This window comes from Uloborus diversus, chromosome 2, assembly GCF_026930045.1.
Source record: "Uloborus diversus isolate 005 chromosome 2, Udiv.v.3.1, whole genome shotgun sequence".
NCBI classification, from domain to species: domain Eukaryota; kingdom Metazoa; phylum Arthropoda; class Arachnida; order Araneae; family Uloboridae; genus Uloborus; species Uloborus diversus.
This window is the reverse complement of record NC_072732.1, coordinates 122,724,765-122,744,268: the sequence shown is the minus strand read 5'-3', so window position 1 is coordinate 122,744,268 and position 19,504 is coordinate 122,724,765. Positions and strand designations below refer to the sequence as shown.

General features: G+C 33.0%; 1 protein-coding gene across 7 annotated transcripts in view; it reads right to left on the bottom strand.

The window, feature by feature from the left end:
- The window catches only part of LOC129216020 (caspase activity and apoptosis inhibitor 1-like), a 486,970-nt gene that overhangs the window by 200,623 nt on the left and 266,843 nt on the right, over nt 1-19,504 (bottom strand). For 2 of the 7 annotated variants that reach the window (XM_054850161.1, XM_054850163.1), the window contains one exon: nt 15,558-15,624. The exons of the other annotated variants lie outside the window; for them this stretch is intronic. The gene's annotated coding sequence lies outside the window, so the exon portion shown is untranslated. The remainder of the gene's footprint in view (nt 1-15,557; nt 15,625-19,504) is intronic. 7 annotated transcript variants of the gene reach the window in all.

Below are 19,504 nucleotides of genomic sequence, written 5' to 3'. Positions count from 1 at the left end.
AAAATGCTTTAGGGTCATTTATCAGGAACTATTTTGTTAAAAAAATCTAGAAAAAAAAATAAATAAATAAAAAAAAACACCTGAATCAAATGTATGGAAGAACCAAACTTCAAAACACAATATGTCAGCTTGAGCTCAACTAAATTCCACTTTTTATGCTAAGCACGGTAGTATACTGAATGCGGCAAAAAGAAAAAATAACCTTGGACAAAGATTGCATTATCGAATGGAAGTACAGTGATTTCACTTTAATGAGTCTTATTTATTTTTGTTTCTCACTTTATTAGAAAATAATTTACAATATATCGCCTAGTTTATGTATTGTTTTTTGTTTTCTTACACTTTTAAGCAAAAGACTTGCTATTTTAAAGTTGTTTAACTAAGTAGAAAGACAGTTCGTTTGCTTGTCGTGCCTCGGTAAACAATATTTGATGCGGTATGCTGCTTCAAGTGGCTTGAAAATGATAGTCGATGTCCGGAAAGTGTACAAAAACGAACATTTCAGTTAATCGTCAGGTCATCCAAAAGTGAGTTCAATGAAATCCTTGGTTTCCACGAGAGAAGTTGTTCGTAAGATGGGGAATTTGTGACCGATAAGTGCGACTAAAGACAAAAACAGCTCAAACAGAAGTTTTACGAGTTCCAAAAAGTTCAGGCATTCGTATGACTTCAAAGATGCCAGAAACGCTTGAGATGGGCCGAAAGTCCACGCTAGAAGAGATACCTTTCACTGATTTACCGTTCAACCAGCTCATACTTACAGCTTTTACTTTAATTCTTTAATAAGATTTAAAATTCAGCTTAATAAGTCTATTTGACTAATTTGAAGTTTTGTTGTGAGAAATTCTTGAGAAATTTTGCTTGGTTAATAGAAATGTACGACGCGGTCTACGGCCGCCCTTATCTTGGCCGCCCGTGTACGGTGCACGCGCTGCACACCTGCTAGTATCGATCCTGCGAGTGACAAAAAATCTCTGGTTTTTTGTAGATGAGGGCCATAAAGGAATCAAAAAGTGTACCGGGAGGACATTTTTGAAGCTGTTGTACTTCTGTGGACCTGAGAGCACTTCAGCATAGCAATGTAGATTGGACATTTCAATTTGACTCCGCAGCGGTTCATACGCCAAAAAAGACAAGAGTGGTGCAAGCCGCATTGTTACTTTCTTCTATATGTAACATAGGGCTAAATTATAAGTAGGGCAAAATTATAGCACCAACACACAGCTATGATTTTATTACAAAATTTTGCTGAGCAATACCATTAAACAATGAAAATATTACTAAAGTGCAATTTTTACAGCCTCTCCTTCGGATTTCTCTCTTTCAAAAAAATGACTTGAAGTCATTGGAGCATACTATGTGCTGTCCGTCGACGACTGTGACGCATATTTTCAACTTTACTGTAGCGTTATTTGCGTATTCACCGTGGCCGCTGAAACAACTTACCCCTGTCACAAGCAGCCTCATTCTCTCCTATACCACCGAATGGCAGCACCAACAATATTCTAAATATTCTTTGGCAGTAATGGACTGCTGGTTAAACTTTTGACTCAATCATTTCTGGTGAGTTTCAGAATCCTCAGGGCGAGGTCTTAAAAACCTCAGTGCATTAATGGTTCCCGGTATCCGCAGTATCGTCAATCTACACTGACTTCGTGGGATTTCAAGACCAAAAAAAAAAAAAAAAAACGAACGAATGCAGCAAGAAGTATCAAAGAACATCAGAGAACATCAGTACAAGACCTCAAAACCTCAAAATAACTTCAATTTCTACGGCAATAGTAAAACAAATGTTCGGAAATAAACTGGCAAATTCTATGTACTCAAAGTGAATGACACATTCCACATCAATCTATGTGATGAGAGCTAATCGCGTTAATCAATAAAAGCTATGTTTTTGCCTTATTAAGTACAAATATCTCCCGAAAATTCCAACTCTAAGAATAACAAGTCGATAAAATTATAAACAACATGTAAAATTTAATATCACATCTAACATGCAGAATTTTTTCGCTGCTCTAAAAACACTAGCAAAAATATATATTTCAATAATATTTTAGTTTCTGTTCTTAGAAACATGAAGCCCTATTATAATTTTTCTTCCAGAATCTTTGGAAAATGCATTCTTAAAAACATCACTGCCTTTTCTTTGCTGAAAAGAACGCTCATTAAAATGGAAGAAAATTCGACAGAACTGAAATCTAATACTTTTTTGGTCGTCAACATTCAGTAAGTCGGGTTTTCGAAACGTTTTTCAATAATGAAGTCAATTTTTGTTTAAACGTTTTGGGACACATTTTCTTTTCTTGCAGCCAGTTTACAAGAATTGGCTTTGCGCGAGAACTAGTGAGCTTTGTAAAATTAGAAATAACAACGTCAAGTAGCACAAATTGCAGATTACTGCAGACACCGTGTTTCGGGGTTACAAGGAACGCCTTTTCCAATGCAAAAGAAATGAACTTGTAGATGAGGAGAAATTCGTAAAAAATTGATTTTGTCGCATGTCTTTTCCCTCGAAATAAATCCCTCCCCCCCCCCCAAATTGCGTAGTCTGTGCCATGACTTCCCTTGGTTGGGCTCCCCTATGTTTATAGCGCATGGTTCTGTGTAGTATGATTTGCGGTCCGTTCATCAGCGGAAAAGAAAACAGACAAATGGAAAAAAAAAGAAGACAGCACAGAACATTTTTACAATAAATCTATGGGAAAGAGAACCCTTACATTGTCAATCTCATTACATTGTCAATGGACGGCCAACTTGTGTACTGCAAAACCGAGGTGTATTTCTGATCGGCGCTCAGACTCATCGTACAACATACGAGGGGGTATCAAAAAGTAAGGTAACAAGCCCAATCAGAGAAAATGTTTATTCAAGAATTTAAAAAATATATACAATGTAGGAAGGCACAGGTACATATTACTTCTTTACATAGTCACCGTGTTTATCGAAGCATTTGTTCCATCGGTACACCAAACCATCGAAACCGGCACGTAAGAAATCAACGTCAAGATTGTGCTACTACATCAAGACGGCTTGGTGAACCTCAGCATCAGTTCTGAAATGCAGATCTCCCAAGTGTTTCTTAAACGGTCCGAAGAGATGGAAATCACTTGGTGCGAGGTCGGGACTGTAAGGAGGGTGGTCCAAGGTCTGCCACGAAAACACTCTAACAAATTGCGCGTAGTTGTGGCCATTTGCAGGGCCGCGCCAAGCCTGATCGGCGCCGTTGTGCAAATGTCTTTTGAGCGCCTTCATGCAGTGGTGTTCGCGGAAAATATGGTTGACATATGGAGTGAGGTTTTGTAGACAAATGTTATGTGGGAAAAAACAACTTTGGCATTTAGTTTATTTAAAAAAACAAAACAAAAACAATGTGCAAACCTTTTTTGCTTTGTTAAAATGTACACTTAAATACATTTATTGAAACATAAGTTTTTTTTTTTTAAATAGCATTGAAAGCAAATTTATAGATGTATATTACATGCTGAAGACATCTAATACTAAATAAACTGATTGACTCGACTAAGAGTTACAAAACAGTAACGCAATCAGAAATCAGTTTTAGGGAAAGGGGGAAAACAATTATTTTTATTTTCCATATAAATTTAGCATCAATTCTTCATCAGCCTAAACATGCAATTTTATTCGATCTTTGGGGATGTAAGGGGGATAAAAAGTTCTAGGAATCTCTCCAATATTTTCCGAAATTTATGTCTTAAAAACGCGATTATAGACCATACTTGTTGCCATTAGGGAAAATAATAGGACTCAGAGAGTTGCTGATCGATTAAGCGTCCCCTCACAATGTTTCGAAATTAAAATCCTGAAAACGATGATTTTAGAAGTTTATAATGATATTATGAAGAAAGGATCAGATGTTCTCCCTCTTACTTTTTCTGAAATTGCAATTTTAAAAGCTCATATTTCGTCGTTCTTTGGTGATATGAGAGGGCTTGAGACATCCCTCCCCGAACATTTTTTGAAATTAAAGACTTATAAAAGCAATTGTTGACTACTTTCTAGTAATGTTAGGGTCTCGGCAATTTTTTGAAATAGAAGCTCCAAAAACGCACCCTTCAATGTTATTAGGTGACTCTCCTCAAATTGAGGATGGTCTGTAATGATTTTTTTCGAGGGGGGGGGGGGTAGGACCTTCCAGAGTTTGGCAAATTGAAAATATTTCATTTCGATACGGAATGAAAAGATAAAAAAGGGGGAAATAAAACAAAGAGAAATGTGGTTGGAGCGTAATTAGCTGAAAAATAACCTACAACATAAAAATTTTTTATTAAAAGATTTATTTTAAAAAGAACAACTATTTTCCCCCGACATTTTATAAGCTGTGAAGATCTTAACATTAAAAATGAAATGTTTCAACATATTCCTATTTGAATGATTAAGAATATAATAAAACATTTCATGAGGAAAATACAGGAAGTTAAAATCTTAACTAATTGACTAATACTACTCACGAAAGTTTTTCGTATGCATTTAAATCACTTTCAAGTATCCCATTTGGTTTCAGTGCGAGGCGCATCCCTATCCTTTATTGACACTACGTGCTTATTATACATCTTAAACCGTTAAAGTAAAAAATGTGAACTAATAATACATACCAAATGTAACTCAAGATGGTGGTGGTCCTCCGTACATTTTTTATTTCAAAAAAATAAACCTAATTTTATAGAATACATTAAAATAAACGAATGAAAAATTTTTCTCTAGTTTCCGTATGTATCCAAAAATAGTAACATTGCAAATATTTGATTATGGAATACAGTGTACATTTAAACTTCATATCTCAAAGTTATTTCGAGTTCAGTACCAAAATAAGGAGTAGCAAATTTGTTGCGCCGCGCCGCCTCCGTATGCTCACACAGAGACAACACCAGCGAAAAAACTTTCACGGCTGCACATTAGGAAGAAAAATGCTGATTTACGCATTAGTTATATGAGAGTCATTGTTTTCAGTGTAAAAACTTTCGCTTTGGAATTGCATTGCATGTTTTGACACAACAAGGCAATAATTTTCCCTTTAAGAGAGGCAGCGAAACAAATTGCTTGTTTTAATGAACAGTGTAATTTCACCGCCAGCATTCATATAATGAAAAGTTCACTCTTTTATTTCGGTTGGAGATTTTTTTCCCCCAATGAAACATTTTTGATCGGTAGAGCTCGGCGTCTTTTTGACTGTGGCGCCGTCGTGCTCCGCACGACCTTGCACATAGGTTCGGCGCGGCCCTGGCCATATGCGGTCTGGCATTGTCGTGCCCGACCGCAATTTGATGCAGATGCAACGATCACTTTGAATCAAAGCTTCAGCACGGCAAATATTGTCATCTGAGATGGACGTGCTAGGTCGGCCTGATCTTTCTTATCTCGCACATTTGTTCTGCCTTTGTCAAATTCTGTGCACCAAAACCACACCTGTTTTCGAGACATAACACTGGTACCGTACACTTCCACCAATCGGCGATGAATTTCAGCTGGAGAATTTTTCTTTAAGCGCAAAAACCGTATCACACTTCTTATTTCAATTGCGGACCATGCTTCTGTTAAAACGGCCATTTTCTAACTCAAATTTCGTCATGTTAACGACCTACCAGCTCCATCTACCGACACCGTTTGAATGCTGTGAAGGTTTCCGTTACCTTCAGAGGGATTTTTATTCAAGGTTACCATTAGAAATTCTGAAAAATTTTACATTAAATACTACCGTAAAATTAAATGTGTTAACAGCACAAAAAAGTTTTGCAGTAAATTTACCCCAAAAAAGGTAGTGATTGCGCGGTTCACACTCGAGTCCCATTCAGTATAGGGACTAGCGCGTCGTGCTGTTAACCATGAGAAGGCGGGTAAGAATCCTACTGCTCCAAAACTCATTTTTTTTAAAAATTTGGTGCAATCGGCCCTAGCGTTCTTGTTTTTCCGATGAATAGAAATCTACGATAAAAAATATGGGCGACATGTAGGCTAGTACTATTTACCGTAAAAATTCAGAAAAAAAAGTTTTACCAAATAGTTTTTCTCTCGAAATTGTGAATTGTCTAAGTGATATTGTTAAAATACTTTTTAGTTTTACGCAGGGGCGTGCACAGAAGTTTTGGGGCCCGTCACAAGCGATTTTTCCGGGCCCCTTTCCCTACTGTTTACCCCTATATTTCAACCCTAGTTTTAAAAATATTGGGCCCCCTTCAAGCTCGGACCAACAGGTGTCCCTTCTCCCCCCACCCCCTCTGTGCACGTCCTTGATTTCACGTCTTGATACAATACATCATTTTTTCGTTATTAATAAATTAACCGACATTGCTTAAGGTTACACTGAAAGGACCGTAAAGAATTCCTGATCGATCAAAAGTAATCAAACTTTGAGAAAAAAAGAAATACTCAGAGCTAGAAAATCTGTCATAAATATCGAAGCCTGTTTTTAATGACAAACTGAAAGCTTTGTCCGACTTAAACCGCCTTAAAAGCTGAAAAAACGAGAAAGGCTCAGAACACTCAAAATCGTTGAATGGAAACAGTTTTTTGATAGATGAAGTGTAATAATACAGAACAAACGTGAATTCGCGTATTTAATAATGGCGCTGATTTTTCGCTAATTTTCTATTTTCTATTTTCTTCTTTATTCGATTCATTTTTTCGTGCTTTTATCGGCGTGAAAAATGGCCATGAATGGGTTTCAATTTTACTAGGTGCCGCAAGTGAGCAATTCTCACTAATATCTACAAAAAAAATACGGGACTGTAATGGATATGTTCTCATTTTATTTATTTTACATCTCTTACGCCTCGGTTTGTTTCATCAACCTTTGATTGCCGCAAGAAATAGGATCTTTTGTTGCTAGCCTATCTGTTGCAGTTTTTCCAAATAGCTTATTACCTGTAAAAAAGTCTTTTTTTTTTTGGCTATTAATATATACCATGTTCATTTTAGTGTGGTTTTTCCCTGAAAATTGCGAATTGTCTAAGTGCACTGTTTTACTATTATATTTAGTAATCAAACGGAAATGCTTGCGTGTTTTGCAATTTAAGTAGCCCTTTTGATAAATGTTTAACATGAAAGAACTGCTTTACGAGATTGATTTAGATAATTAATCTTTTTTTTAATGCATGGTTATTTTAGTCTTTCAACACTTCATTACATTGTAAGGGTGCAAATACATGGTTTTTGAGATTCTCCCCCCCCCCCTTTCTATCGGTGATACCAGATAAAAAGGATTGATCTATTACTATAGAACAAAGACCGTAATTGCGGAGAGCGAAAGACCTCGGAATACATGTTCAGTAAAAATGGTTCTTTTCAGAAAAAATCTATAGACCAAAAAATCATGGCATCCCGTCAGGGTATGACGGGTGAAAATTGTTTCTACATTTGAACGAAGTAATTGCCTGTTTAGTGATAGTTTGATAATAGAAACTTTAACTATAAGTCCATTGGATTAACCCTAAACTCCAGGAGATAGACGTTCATTGTTGAGCACTTTTTCGTTTCTTCATTCCCCTGAAAGGACAATTTTCCAGTAAAACAGTTACGTTACCAGAATTAGTCCAGCCTTGTCAGAATAAAGCATTTCCCTGCATGTCAAACATTCTCAAAAAATATCAAAGTATCAAGCCGTGACGCGAGTTTCATCGTTTATGACGTCAACGTTACTCGATCAGTGAATTCGCTATTATATATATATATATATATATATATATATATATATATATATATATATATATATATATATATATATATATATATATATATATATATATATATATATATATATATATATGTATGAGGATTATTCATATGATGGTGCTAATCGGTTAAGATTATAACTTTTTAGTCATTATTTATACTATTTACAATGCCACATTTTGAAATTCATTACAGAAAATGTTTTAAAAATTTCAGTGACACTTAATATACACAAAAATATAATGCTTTTTTCTCCGTTCTTCCTTTCAGTTTTGTGATGTTTGTACAAAAGATTAGAGATCTGACCAAGTTCTGAAGTGGAAAAAATGTATGCATGTGAAAGAAGCTACAATCTAAAACATAGTAATTTTTCAACTTGTAATCTTTTTAACTGGGTCACCCGATGAGAGGTCACCATGACCTTCCAAAAATTTCCGTATTCGACAAATTTTATCTGACGACTTCGAAATATTATCCTCATTCGGCAAAATTGGAGTTCCATTTGGCGAAACTTGGGAGTTGCATTCGGCAACATTTGGAGTTTCATTCGGGAAAATTATCATCATTCGGCGAAATTTGGTGTTCCATTCGGCAAAATTTGGACTTCCGTTTGGCAAATAGAGAATTTTCGCACTCAATTTGCCAAAATTTGAGTTCGGGGCACCCCTGCTTTTAAAATTAATTTTTCAGTATTTAGGAGTTCGATTACTAACAGCAACGCATTAGTAAGCGTATGGCATAAAAGGAAATGCAACTTAATAGCACAATATTATTTTTTTTTAAATTTAATTTATTACTTCATTTTTAAAGCCTGCTTTCTGGAAGATTTTTCTCGTTTTCGCATTACAACAAACAAAATAGTTTTTTACATAAAAATTCGGCACAGCTTACCAGTCTGATACAGATATTCAAAAAGGAATGCTTTCAAAATATATAATAATTCAATTTGCGTTTTCTTGCCCCAAGGCTTTGAGGAAGCGACTCAAAAACGGAACTACATCTGCCTAATATTCTTCATTCATTAAAGTAATTTTTCATGCCCTGAGCAACTGTTCTCTAACGAAGTGGAGAACTTGTTTCATTGCACTAGTTTTAATTACTTATAATGAAAAACTGATGACTTGAGTGTTGAAATTTGTACAAAACTTTGTACGAGTCTTTTGAAAATAATATACGAGTAATTATCTTATTGCGATCAGTTGCGAAAAAGACCGAGTAAAACGTCGAAAATCCGAATTAGTTGGGACCATAATTAGTTCAGATTTTTTGAAAATAGCCAAAAAAATATCGTTCAGGACAATAGTATGCCATCTAATCATATGAAGTGGTTATGCAGTATGTATGTACGTAACATGTACAACACATTACATAACGTCGCAATATATTGTTACTGTCCGCTTTCCATGAGAAGGCACTTGACTCCTCCTTCGTCGCGTGGTCTCCGATGATTCTATTTCGCTGTTTTCGGCAGAAGGTATATTCGAATCAGAGCATTTTGTTGTAAAAGCAGCAGTTTTTAAAATGTAGAATAATAAAAATGACAACAGACAAGTGAAACGAGTGATGTAGAGGACACTAAGACTTTTTGGCAAATTAAAATGCATACCCGAGTTAAGGTTATCTGGTAGTCCCATTTGAAGGGGGGAAGCTTATCGCCCCTCCCCCCCCCGTGAAATGGAACTTTGCGCTCGAGGAGGCGGGGCGTAGTACCTTCTCGTGATAAACGGACAATACACTTTTTAACAAAAATTAAATCTCAGTTTTTACATAAATGGAAAATGAAAAATATTTGTAGTACCGGCTGTAGAGCACTCTGAAAGGGACTAGAATTATACTGTAACGAAGCAATGAAAATTGAATGAATTTTTGAAAAATACACCGGATTTATACAAAGAAAGTTGAATTAATTTCTGTCAGGAAAATTTATTTTAAAAAGTCAATGATTTTCGGCTGTAAGAATTGCTGTTCCCTTCCTGCTATATACTTAAATAGTGGTTTAAATAGTGGTGCGACATCGATGAAAGAACATTGAAGTTTCAGAACATCGATGCTCAATACGAAAGCATTGATAGTATTGATACGCCGATAAAAAAACATCGATGTTTTGAAACATCGATGTTCTGAAATATGAAACTTTTCAATGTATATTAACGGCAGACAATATATATATTTCACAATAGTTTAGTAATAATAATGATAAAAATAGACAGTATACTCTTCTCGCAATAGTATTAGATTCAAAAACTGCTCGATAATAATTTTATTGCTTTCAATAAACTAAGTAAAACAGAAAAAAAAGTCACGGTATTAAGATTCTGAAGAGGATGATGAACTAATCGTAAAATCCCAAATTACAACGAGTATTTTTTTTTCTATTCTACATATTGACTCTGGTAAACAATCTATTTTTCTCAAAATGAATTTCTACTAATAATAAAAGTAGACAAATATATTCTTTTCCAAATAGTATTAGTTTCAAAATTACTCGATAAAAGATTAATTGCTTTTAATCGACTTAGTAAAATAGTTCTAATCCAGTCTAAAAAAAAAAAGTTACGTCAGTAAAATCCTGAAGAATGATTGCCAGGGAACTAAATGTAACATTTTTGAAACTATAACGATAATTTTCTTTTTCTATTCTAGTTATTGATTCTAGTAGACAATATATTCTTCACACAATAAGTTTTACTAGTACTACCTATAATTAAAATATAGAACATATTCTTCTCTTAATAGTATTAGTTTCAAAATTGCTCGATAATAATTTAAATGCTTGGTAAAATATTTCTAACCGAGTTTGGAAAAACAAAAGTCCCATCATTAAAATTCCGAAGAAAGATTGGCGAGAAACGACACCTACGGGTCAAACTGCAACGAATGCTTTTGTTTTCTATCTAGTTAGCGACTGGTAGAGAGCTCGATAAATGTCCAAAAAAATTACAGAAAACAACGAATGACACATCATTAAACAAAGTTAAAAGCCATGGAGTTCAGCAATTCAGCTTATGGACAATATGGGTATCCACACGTAAGTCTTCCAGAAGCCAAGGTCCTCTCACGCATATGAATACGATTAAGATTCAGATGCAATAAACGTATCACGATATTTGTGTGTACCTACAAGCGGGGGAGTACACTGTAGAGTAAAAAAAAAAGCGGGGTGGCGGGTAAAAAATTCAATGTGCCCTGGATAATGAGATACTTTGTAAATCGATTTTGCACCGGGACAATAATGTGTAACGTATATATTTTCTTTTTGCTTTGCTTCTTTGTGTGATTAAAAAAGGAAAATATATGAATGTGTGTGTGTGTACTTTTTTCAGGGCAACGCCCTTTGGTATTAGCACGCCAAGGCATGAAATTATGATTGGAACTTCGGGGGCTGGTGTTTAAACTGCGCGCAGTTGACTGTTTCAAGTCCATTGCTCGTGAAATATCTTTTTCATTAAAGTGAAGAAATTACTTTCTAAATTGTTCCCTTTAAAAAGTCAGTTTGCCCTCTTTGGTATAGATCTTTAATGAAAGACATTTGTTCCGTCGTTTGTGCGCAGGAAAACAACGGAAATTCAAACTACCATGAATTTAATTAAAGCTTGCCTCGTAAGCAAAACAAGGATATGCTTGAAGTGTTTTTCGAACTTTTTGAGATGGCTTTTTGTTTTCTTTCTAGATAAAATCACCAATAAAGTTAAAAACAAAAGCATTTAGGTTTTATGTAACATATTTTAAAAACAAAACATGATCGTTTATTTTTCTCTTCTGATTTAAAATATAATTAGGGGAGGGGAAGAAGTTAAATTTGTGTATGTGTGTGCACGTTCTAGATGATCATTTAAATGTCTCAATTGCCAAATAGATTAACTCCACTTTAAAAAAAATCCTTATTTCTGCTTTAATAGTGCTTTATCAATGCTTAACATGTGAATTCATATTAAAAATTTGGTTCAGTACATTTCTGACCATGGGATGGCAGAAAATGTAATACGAGGGCCTATTAGCTCCTATGGATATAACACCATCTTCTTCATAACTATTCTCTACTTTTTGTTTTATGGAGTTAGTCGATTTGGTAAGTGAGGCATCCATTTATCATTAGGAATATATTCAAAAGGAGAAAATCCAGTAGTTTCCGAAAAGTACTCAATATTGGAAACGTGGAGACAAAGGAAAAAGTAGATATCGCATTTCCTTAATCCAAAACGAGCAGCAGCTATTCTTACTTGAGTGCTTTAAAATAAACTAGTTCATTTTGTATGCACTTTTTTCTGTGCATTAACGTAGTGTATAATCAATGTAGCAATATAATCTCATGCTTTTATGAAAGTTCTCCAAAAAAAGAAAAGAAAGTGATGAGCACACCATATCTCAGTTCATTGGCAAATCCGCGCAGCATAATTGTTAAAAACAATTTTCAAAACAAACGATTTCCTGTGAACGGATAAATAAAAACAATCAATATTCCAAGCAATCATACTGGTTCAGATACCAAATCTTGCTAATACAACAATAAATAGTTTTTTCCTTATTATTAACTATTGGCACGTTGGTCATTGTTGGACTTTTTTCCATTCAACATCAATTTTTTCATTAAAAAATAAAGTCATCACGTAAATTCACAGGATAAGGAATTCATCTTAATTTCAGAAAGACCCACACATCTATATCATCACCTCTGAGAAACCGACAGATTAACGAATTATTTTCTTCTTTGCAATCAAAAATTTCCTTACTTGAAGAAAATTTGGTTTAACGCCCAAATATTTTAAATAGCACGATCGATTAACGAACAATTCTCAAAGAGAAAAAGCTTATTTTTAATATTTCATGAATGAATTAAAAGTTAAAGATAAAAATAAATAAAACATATATTTTCAGTAAGTTACCGCCCTATGGCCAGGGCTAAGGCAGAAATACATGAAATACACCGCCAGCTCAGTCATTCCAGCGGAGGACTGCAGTTTCGGGCTTATTAGCACTCATCAGCCCGGTTTAGGCTGGAGGTGGAAACACCTCTAAGGAAGCCAAGAGTGCCAACAAATTGGAAGCTAATATGGAATTAGCACTGACCAGATGAGTGACCGAAACAATGGTTCGGTTCAACTCGAAGATTGAATGTAAGACATTTTATTTTCAGTAAGTTACTGCCCTACAATCTAAGGCAGAAATACATGAAATACACCGTCAGTTCAGTCATCCCAGCCGAGGACAGCAGTTTCGTGCTCATTACCACTCATCAGAGGTAACTTATTGAAAATAAAATGCCTTACATTCAATGTTCGAGTTGAACCGAACCATTGTTTCCGTCACTCATCTGGTCAGTGCTAATTCCATATTAGCTTCCAGTTTGTTTGGCACTCTTGGCTTCCTTAAGAGGTTTTCCCCCCTCCAGCCTAAGCCGGGCTGATGAGTGCTAATAAGCACGAAACTGCAGTCCTGGGCTGGAATGACTGAGCTGGGGGTGTATTTCATACATATATTTATTCATTAAAATATATTATACTAAAAATATTTATTCATTTCTAAAATTTTAAATTGTTTTGTATCACTAGTATTATTTTTTCAAAACATTATCTCCGTAATGTGTTTTTATGAGAACGTCGATAAAAAAAATTCTAAGCATTTAAGAACCTTTGTTAATAGAAAAGACATAAAGTTTGTCCGCTAATAGCGAATTATGAATACAATAGTATGAATTAAAATGTATAAATGAAAATTACGATTACTTATATCAACGTGATGTTAATTGCATGCAATAATACTTCAATTAGATACATTTCAACTAAATTTAGAAATTAATTTGATTAACTAGCATTTATTTTACTCCTAGATTTAACATAATAACGACTGGATAATAATAATCGAATTATGCAGAAAAGGAGACAATGGATTTTAGGCTAACTGAAAAATGAACAAAGACATTCAAATTACTCATATCATAGTGGAATTTGGCTTAAAAAGGAAATATTTTCATGTAACAAATTATGCGTGAAAAGACATCTTTAGTCTTCAACAAAACTGAAGTAGAAGGAAAAAATGTGCCTTTGAATTAAAGAAATTCATTAAATAATTGTAATTTATGTTGCCAAATATTCCTGTTCGAATAGTACCTGTAGCAGTAATATTATGGTAAAATGACAGGCAGCTTTCTACGTTCTACAGAAATAACTACAAAAGAACTGGCCCGAAGGATTATATTTTAACTCAAACTATAATTTAGGGAAAAAATGTACATTTTGCTTTTTTTTTTTAGCTCAAGAGTAATTAATTTCAAATTTAGATTCAGTAATTGATGGTTCTTTTTCACGTTGCAGAGAAATTTTAGAGACTGTTGGAAAAGTCCTTCTGCAGCTGGTTTGTGCTGTACAAGGTTGCTTCAAGTCGATAGCGGGTCATACTTTTTAAATAAATTCTGTTTCTAACACGCAGTTGACTGTTAAAGAATTCTAGAGTCAACGGAATTTTTTAACTTTGAACTTGCAGGCTAAGTCACCGTGTGCGTCGATGAAAAACTTAAACCATAAAATTTCACTGTCAGTTTTAATCATGTAATATAACTCAAAAGGGTTCTGGTGGCACCATTAATAGAAATTTCGTAAACACAAAAACTACGCTTTTTTTTTAATTTAAGGAAAAAGCTTTTTTTTTTTTTTTACTTTTGAAATTTGAAAACGAAGTTCCTCAAAACATGCCAGCAGTTTAAGCAAAACAGCTTAAATTCTTTGTTTTAGAATTATTTTACTTCAAAATTTTGAATTAAAGTAATATATATTTTAAAAATGATTTTCTTTTTAATTTTTAAAGTAATGTATAAAATTAAAATTCGTCAATGTAGGAAATGTATTATTTTAGATTTTTACTCTGAATACTCTAATTCATCTTTTAAACTGTGTCTTTATAAAATATATTAACTTTTTGTAACTCATTAAGTTTGTTAATTTACAGTAATTGTATTCAAACCTAGCTGCGTCACCTGATGTGCACGGTCTATCTCGAAAGTAAAAGTTGTGTCAAATAACGCATATTCAACACTCAGGCTAAATAAATGAAAAAAAAAAAAAAAAGTGTATAATTTCCCTTTCAACGTATTGAAAAGAGCAATTTTATGACTCAAAATGAAAATTCAGACCTCTTTGTATTCTTTTAAAGCTTCACCCCCACGCCTACACTATGTGAATTCCAGAGCATCAAAGGATCTGTGTACCACATTTGAGAAAGATGCGACGTAAACTGAATATTTGTACAAGGGACGTAACACCCCCCCCCCATATAGTATATCCATTTTTATACTGATATATATATAGCTTTTGAACCTTAATAATGAAAACATCGTGCTGTGAAATAGGAAAATGAATGGGAAAACAGAAGTCCTCAAAAATGATTTTCAAATTTAAGAAATATCCAGCAGGACTTTTTTAATTTTAAGAAATGATAAATGGTTGTATATAATCAATTTTCTTAGCTTAGAATTATTTTGTTTAAAAAATGTACATTTAAAATTGAAAAAATATCAAACATATTGTAATAAAATTTCAATTCTTTGATGACGATTTTAAGCGTGTAATATTTAGTATAGTATTTTAAAAAAACCAAATTTTTAGAGAAGATTTTATTTCAACCCCAGTAGTTTTAAAATTGTTCAAATTATTTAGGTTTATACTACGTATTACTATATTATATTACGTCACTTTACATATATTTTTCTAATGCTCTGAAAAAACCAGCACTTTAAAATATTCAATATGTTTGCTCATTTGTAAAGTAATGAGCACCAAGTTCATACGCTTCGCTTAGCTATTTCTTTTTTTTTTTTTAAATCTAAATTTGAGTTCTCATTTTTCCGTTTTATTTGATATCAAATCATTACTTACGAATATTCCCGTTCTTAGAAAGCTTCAAGAAAAGACTTTCTGAACTCCAGTTTTTCAAATCAGAAACCTGTAAAGTTGATATTGAAAGCATTAGGAAATGATGAAAGGCACAAAATAGTTAGGGGAGGGTGGCCCAAAGCGGCTAGGTCGCCAAAAATGGGTAGGCCTTCGTATGCCCCCCCTCATGGTGTGTTAGCGGCGATGAATACGTATGTCGTGTTTACCCGAACACCCCCGAGTTATTATCAGTCCCAGCGAAGCAGCAGTGAAGCGGTATGGCGCAATTAGGCTTAAAACTAAAAAAAAAAATTATACATTTAAAAAAATGAAGCTTTGTAACTTGTGATTAGTGGAAGACCACCTTATTTTTTATTGTCAATAATATTACCTTATTCTGACACTATCCACCTATAAACTACGATGGTCATTTCGTTTTTTAATTATTAATTTAAGGTTATAACTATTGAAATGAAAAACGTGCCTTTGAGCAAAGCGGGTATAGGATTTAATTATATATTTATTTAAAATTTCTTGACTCGTGTGCTGACTTAGATTTTCTCTTTCAATAGGATTAGTATAACTTTAAAAAGGTTTTTCTTAGGATGGCAATTAATAAGTCTATTAATTAACTTAGTTATTTCTTTATGTTTTATAAACAATTGTACTGACTTTAAATTGAATAAGTACAACTGATTTATATTTTTTTATATAACTATTTTAATCATTTATAACTTCATATTTGATTGGAAAATGTACCAAACCACAATTAGTTAAGCTTACCCGCTTTGGGTTCAATGGTAGGGGCAAAGCGCGTTTTTCACATGTTTGTTTAAGTTTGATAGTAAATAAATATTGGGTTTGAAATGATAAAAAAATCACTTTTTATTTTGAAGTTCAAGAATCCTGCTAGGAAATAAAACCGAAACTGTTGCAATTAAAATCCAAAAACTACAATTTTCGAGCGTCCTTCGAAAATCTACCCGCTTTGGGCCACTCTCCCCTATAGTATTAATCATATTTTTGTTCAAGCAACAAAATTAACAAGGAAAAGTAAAAAAAAATAATAATAAAAAAACGAAAATTTTCAATTTTCGTTGTTGAATTTTCGTTGTTGTAAATATTGTTTGCGTAAAAAAAGTGTTGCTTTATTTGTAGTTAATAATTCGCAATTCATTGTGGCGTACTATCCTTTCTTTCTTTAAATAACCATTCTCAGATAAATAATTCAAAAACTTTCAAAAATATTATTTTTTAAACCTCGAATATATTTCTGAGACGAAGAACATATAAAAAACTTTAATACGTATATTTTCAAAAACATAGACAATGATGAAATAGTATTTTAGCATTTTATAATCAAACTATAAAAAATAAAAATATAACGAAAAACTTATTTAGGGGTATTGTTTGTAGCAAATTAAAAATTAGTAGAATATATGTATATATAATGATGCAGCTGTGGATGAAAAGTGGAATATCCTGCTCAATTAAAGTAACAAAATCCCCAGTTCCTTGTCTCAATCTGTTGGAGTGGGCTGCTTTTGTCTAATCACTGGACATGACTATTTGCAAAAAAAAAAAAAAAAAAGGATTGGCGTGAAGATTCACTGTATGTCACCTCTTTTGTGTCACCAGAGTGATATGAGCAGTGATCATCTCAGAAACTGGCTAATTATTTTAAACATTTTAATGATAACTCTAAGGAAGTTAAATTTTATAACATGATGATTGCACTTCTTCATCTTCTATCTGGGCTGTTTGTCGACAAATGGCAGAGATGGCGCAGACGGGCGTAGCATAAAAACTTTGTCAGTGGCAAAAAGCAAATTTCAATACAACATAGCCCTTTTCATTTTTGCTGAGAAAGGAAATAAATCTTGCGCAAGAAAGCATTTAAGAAATTTTGACATTAAATGGGAAGTTTAAAATAAAAGAAAAAAGTTTGAAGATAATTTGATTCTTTTATGCAAGCTACCGTGATTATGTTTGCACTCGTAAAAAAAAGAAAAAAAGAGTCAAATTTGAACGCACGGGGGGGGGGGGGGGGGGTATCGCAAATAATCAATGTGCAAAGAAAACTACAACACATTTCTCAGATGAAAAAATCCTTCTTTAAGCTGAAATTGAAATGGCAACACTAAAATAACTATTCTAGGAAATTTTAATTAGATTCAAAACACAAGTTGATAGTGTGTGAGTTTCAAAATCCTGAAAGATATTCAAGATTTCCGATTCCAAGTACTGCTTGACAATCCTGACTTGGGACAGATATGAGTGAGATAATGCAAAACAAATCAATGCACATGCATTAAAAAAAAAGGGAAGTCAACATGGGAGGGATAGAGACAAAATAATATGCTTTGAAATTGTTTTGAAATCAAGTCAGCATAATTTAAACTCGATCTGTCTCACGATTTGACCTTCATGCGCAACACAAACAATTTGAATCTCACGGTGTTTTATATTTTAATTAATCCTAAAATATATGCTTATTCTTTTACAATATCCATCAGTCTCTGGACTAGTTCTCGAGAAAAACCTTATTAAAATTCAATATTCTGTAAGGAGACTGATTGTTTTAATCCAACTTGTAGTTCGATGTTAAATTTTTCCACTTTGTAGATAGACACGTTTTTGTTTAAAATCTGACGTAAAATGGCTCATCGTGTGCATTTTTTAATCATAAATTTTGTTATTCTTTATTTCGTTAATTAATTAAATGCTTTTAAGTGGCAGTGAGAGTTTTGGTTTTTGTTCCTAATCAATAAAACTTGAATCTGTTTTTGAAAATTTCTGTTTAAAAAATAGTTTTTCGATTGAAATTGTATTATTTGGCGTTTAAAAAAATAACTGGCGAAGTATAAACAACTGTACTTTCTTGGTTAACTAAAACACTACTAAATGAATTATCAATAGTAAATATACGTCCCTGTAACTCGATGCTTTATTTATTCATTGATGTTTCACCAATATCTCAAACCACTATCATTTGTGGCTAACATGTTGAATTATTGAAAAATATATACAGACAACTTAATGCAAACTAAGTTCACTTTCATCACTTACTTCAGTTAATTCCTACATTTCGCAACATGTTCATTAAAAATAATAACAATAATAATTTAACAAATATGAAAAAATACCAGACAGAAATTATATTTTCCTCGCGTATACTTGACTACTTGCGTAAAGTATTTAACATATTTAAAAAAAAAACCTCATTATTAAATAAATAAACACTGTTTCGAAAATGTTCCAGATCTCAATTAATATTTAAAATTTTAATAACAAAAAGTTAACCATTTTATACGAACAAAAATTATTTTTGACTAACAACAAAATCTTACAACATGAGTATCTATTTTTCAAAATTGCGTGTATTACGATACGATTTTCCGGGGTAACTTTTTACTGACTAGAATAGACAATAAGAGTTCCTATATAGCTAAAATATTAACATATATGTGGCGTTAAACCCAGAGTTAATATTTCACCATTTCATTTTGCCCGCTATTTCACTTTGCCCCACATTTCCCAATTAATCAATCAATATCTTATCTTTGTCAATGCACGAAGAATCTTATGCAATCAATCTCTAAAGAACTTTTTTGTGCATTTTTTTTTAAATTCATAACCCATTTCCATATCTTCAAAGACAAAACTAAAAATATTTAAAAATTACACATTTTTGGTGCTAGAAAATAATTTTTAGTACCACTCAATTTTTCCGAAAAGAGGTTCTATTTTTTTTAAAAATGTTTTTAAACAACTAATTTTTCCGAAAAAAGGTTTGAATTTTTAAAAATATTGAATGGTTCAAAAATATTTTTAGGCATCCAAGTTAAAAATTACTTTTCTGTAGATTTTTTAAATCAAAAACCTTTTCCGATAAAGCTTGTTTGCAGTAAATTCTGATGAATGAAATTATAAACTTCGAATTTTATCCC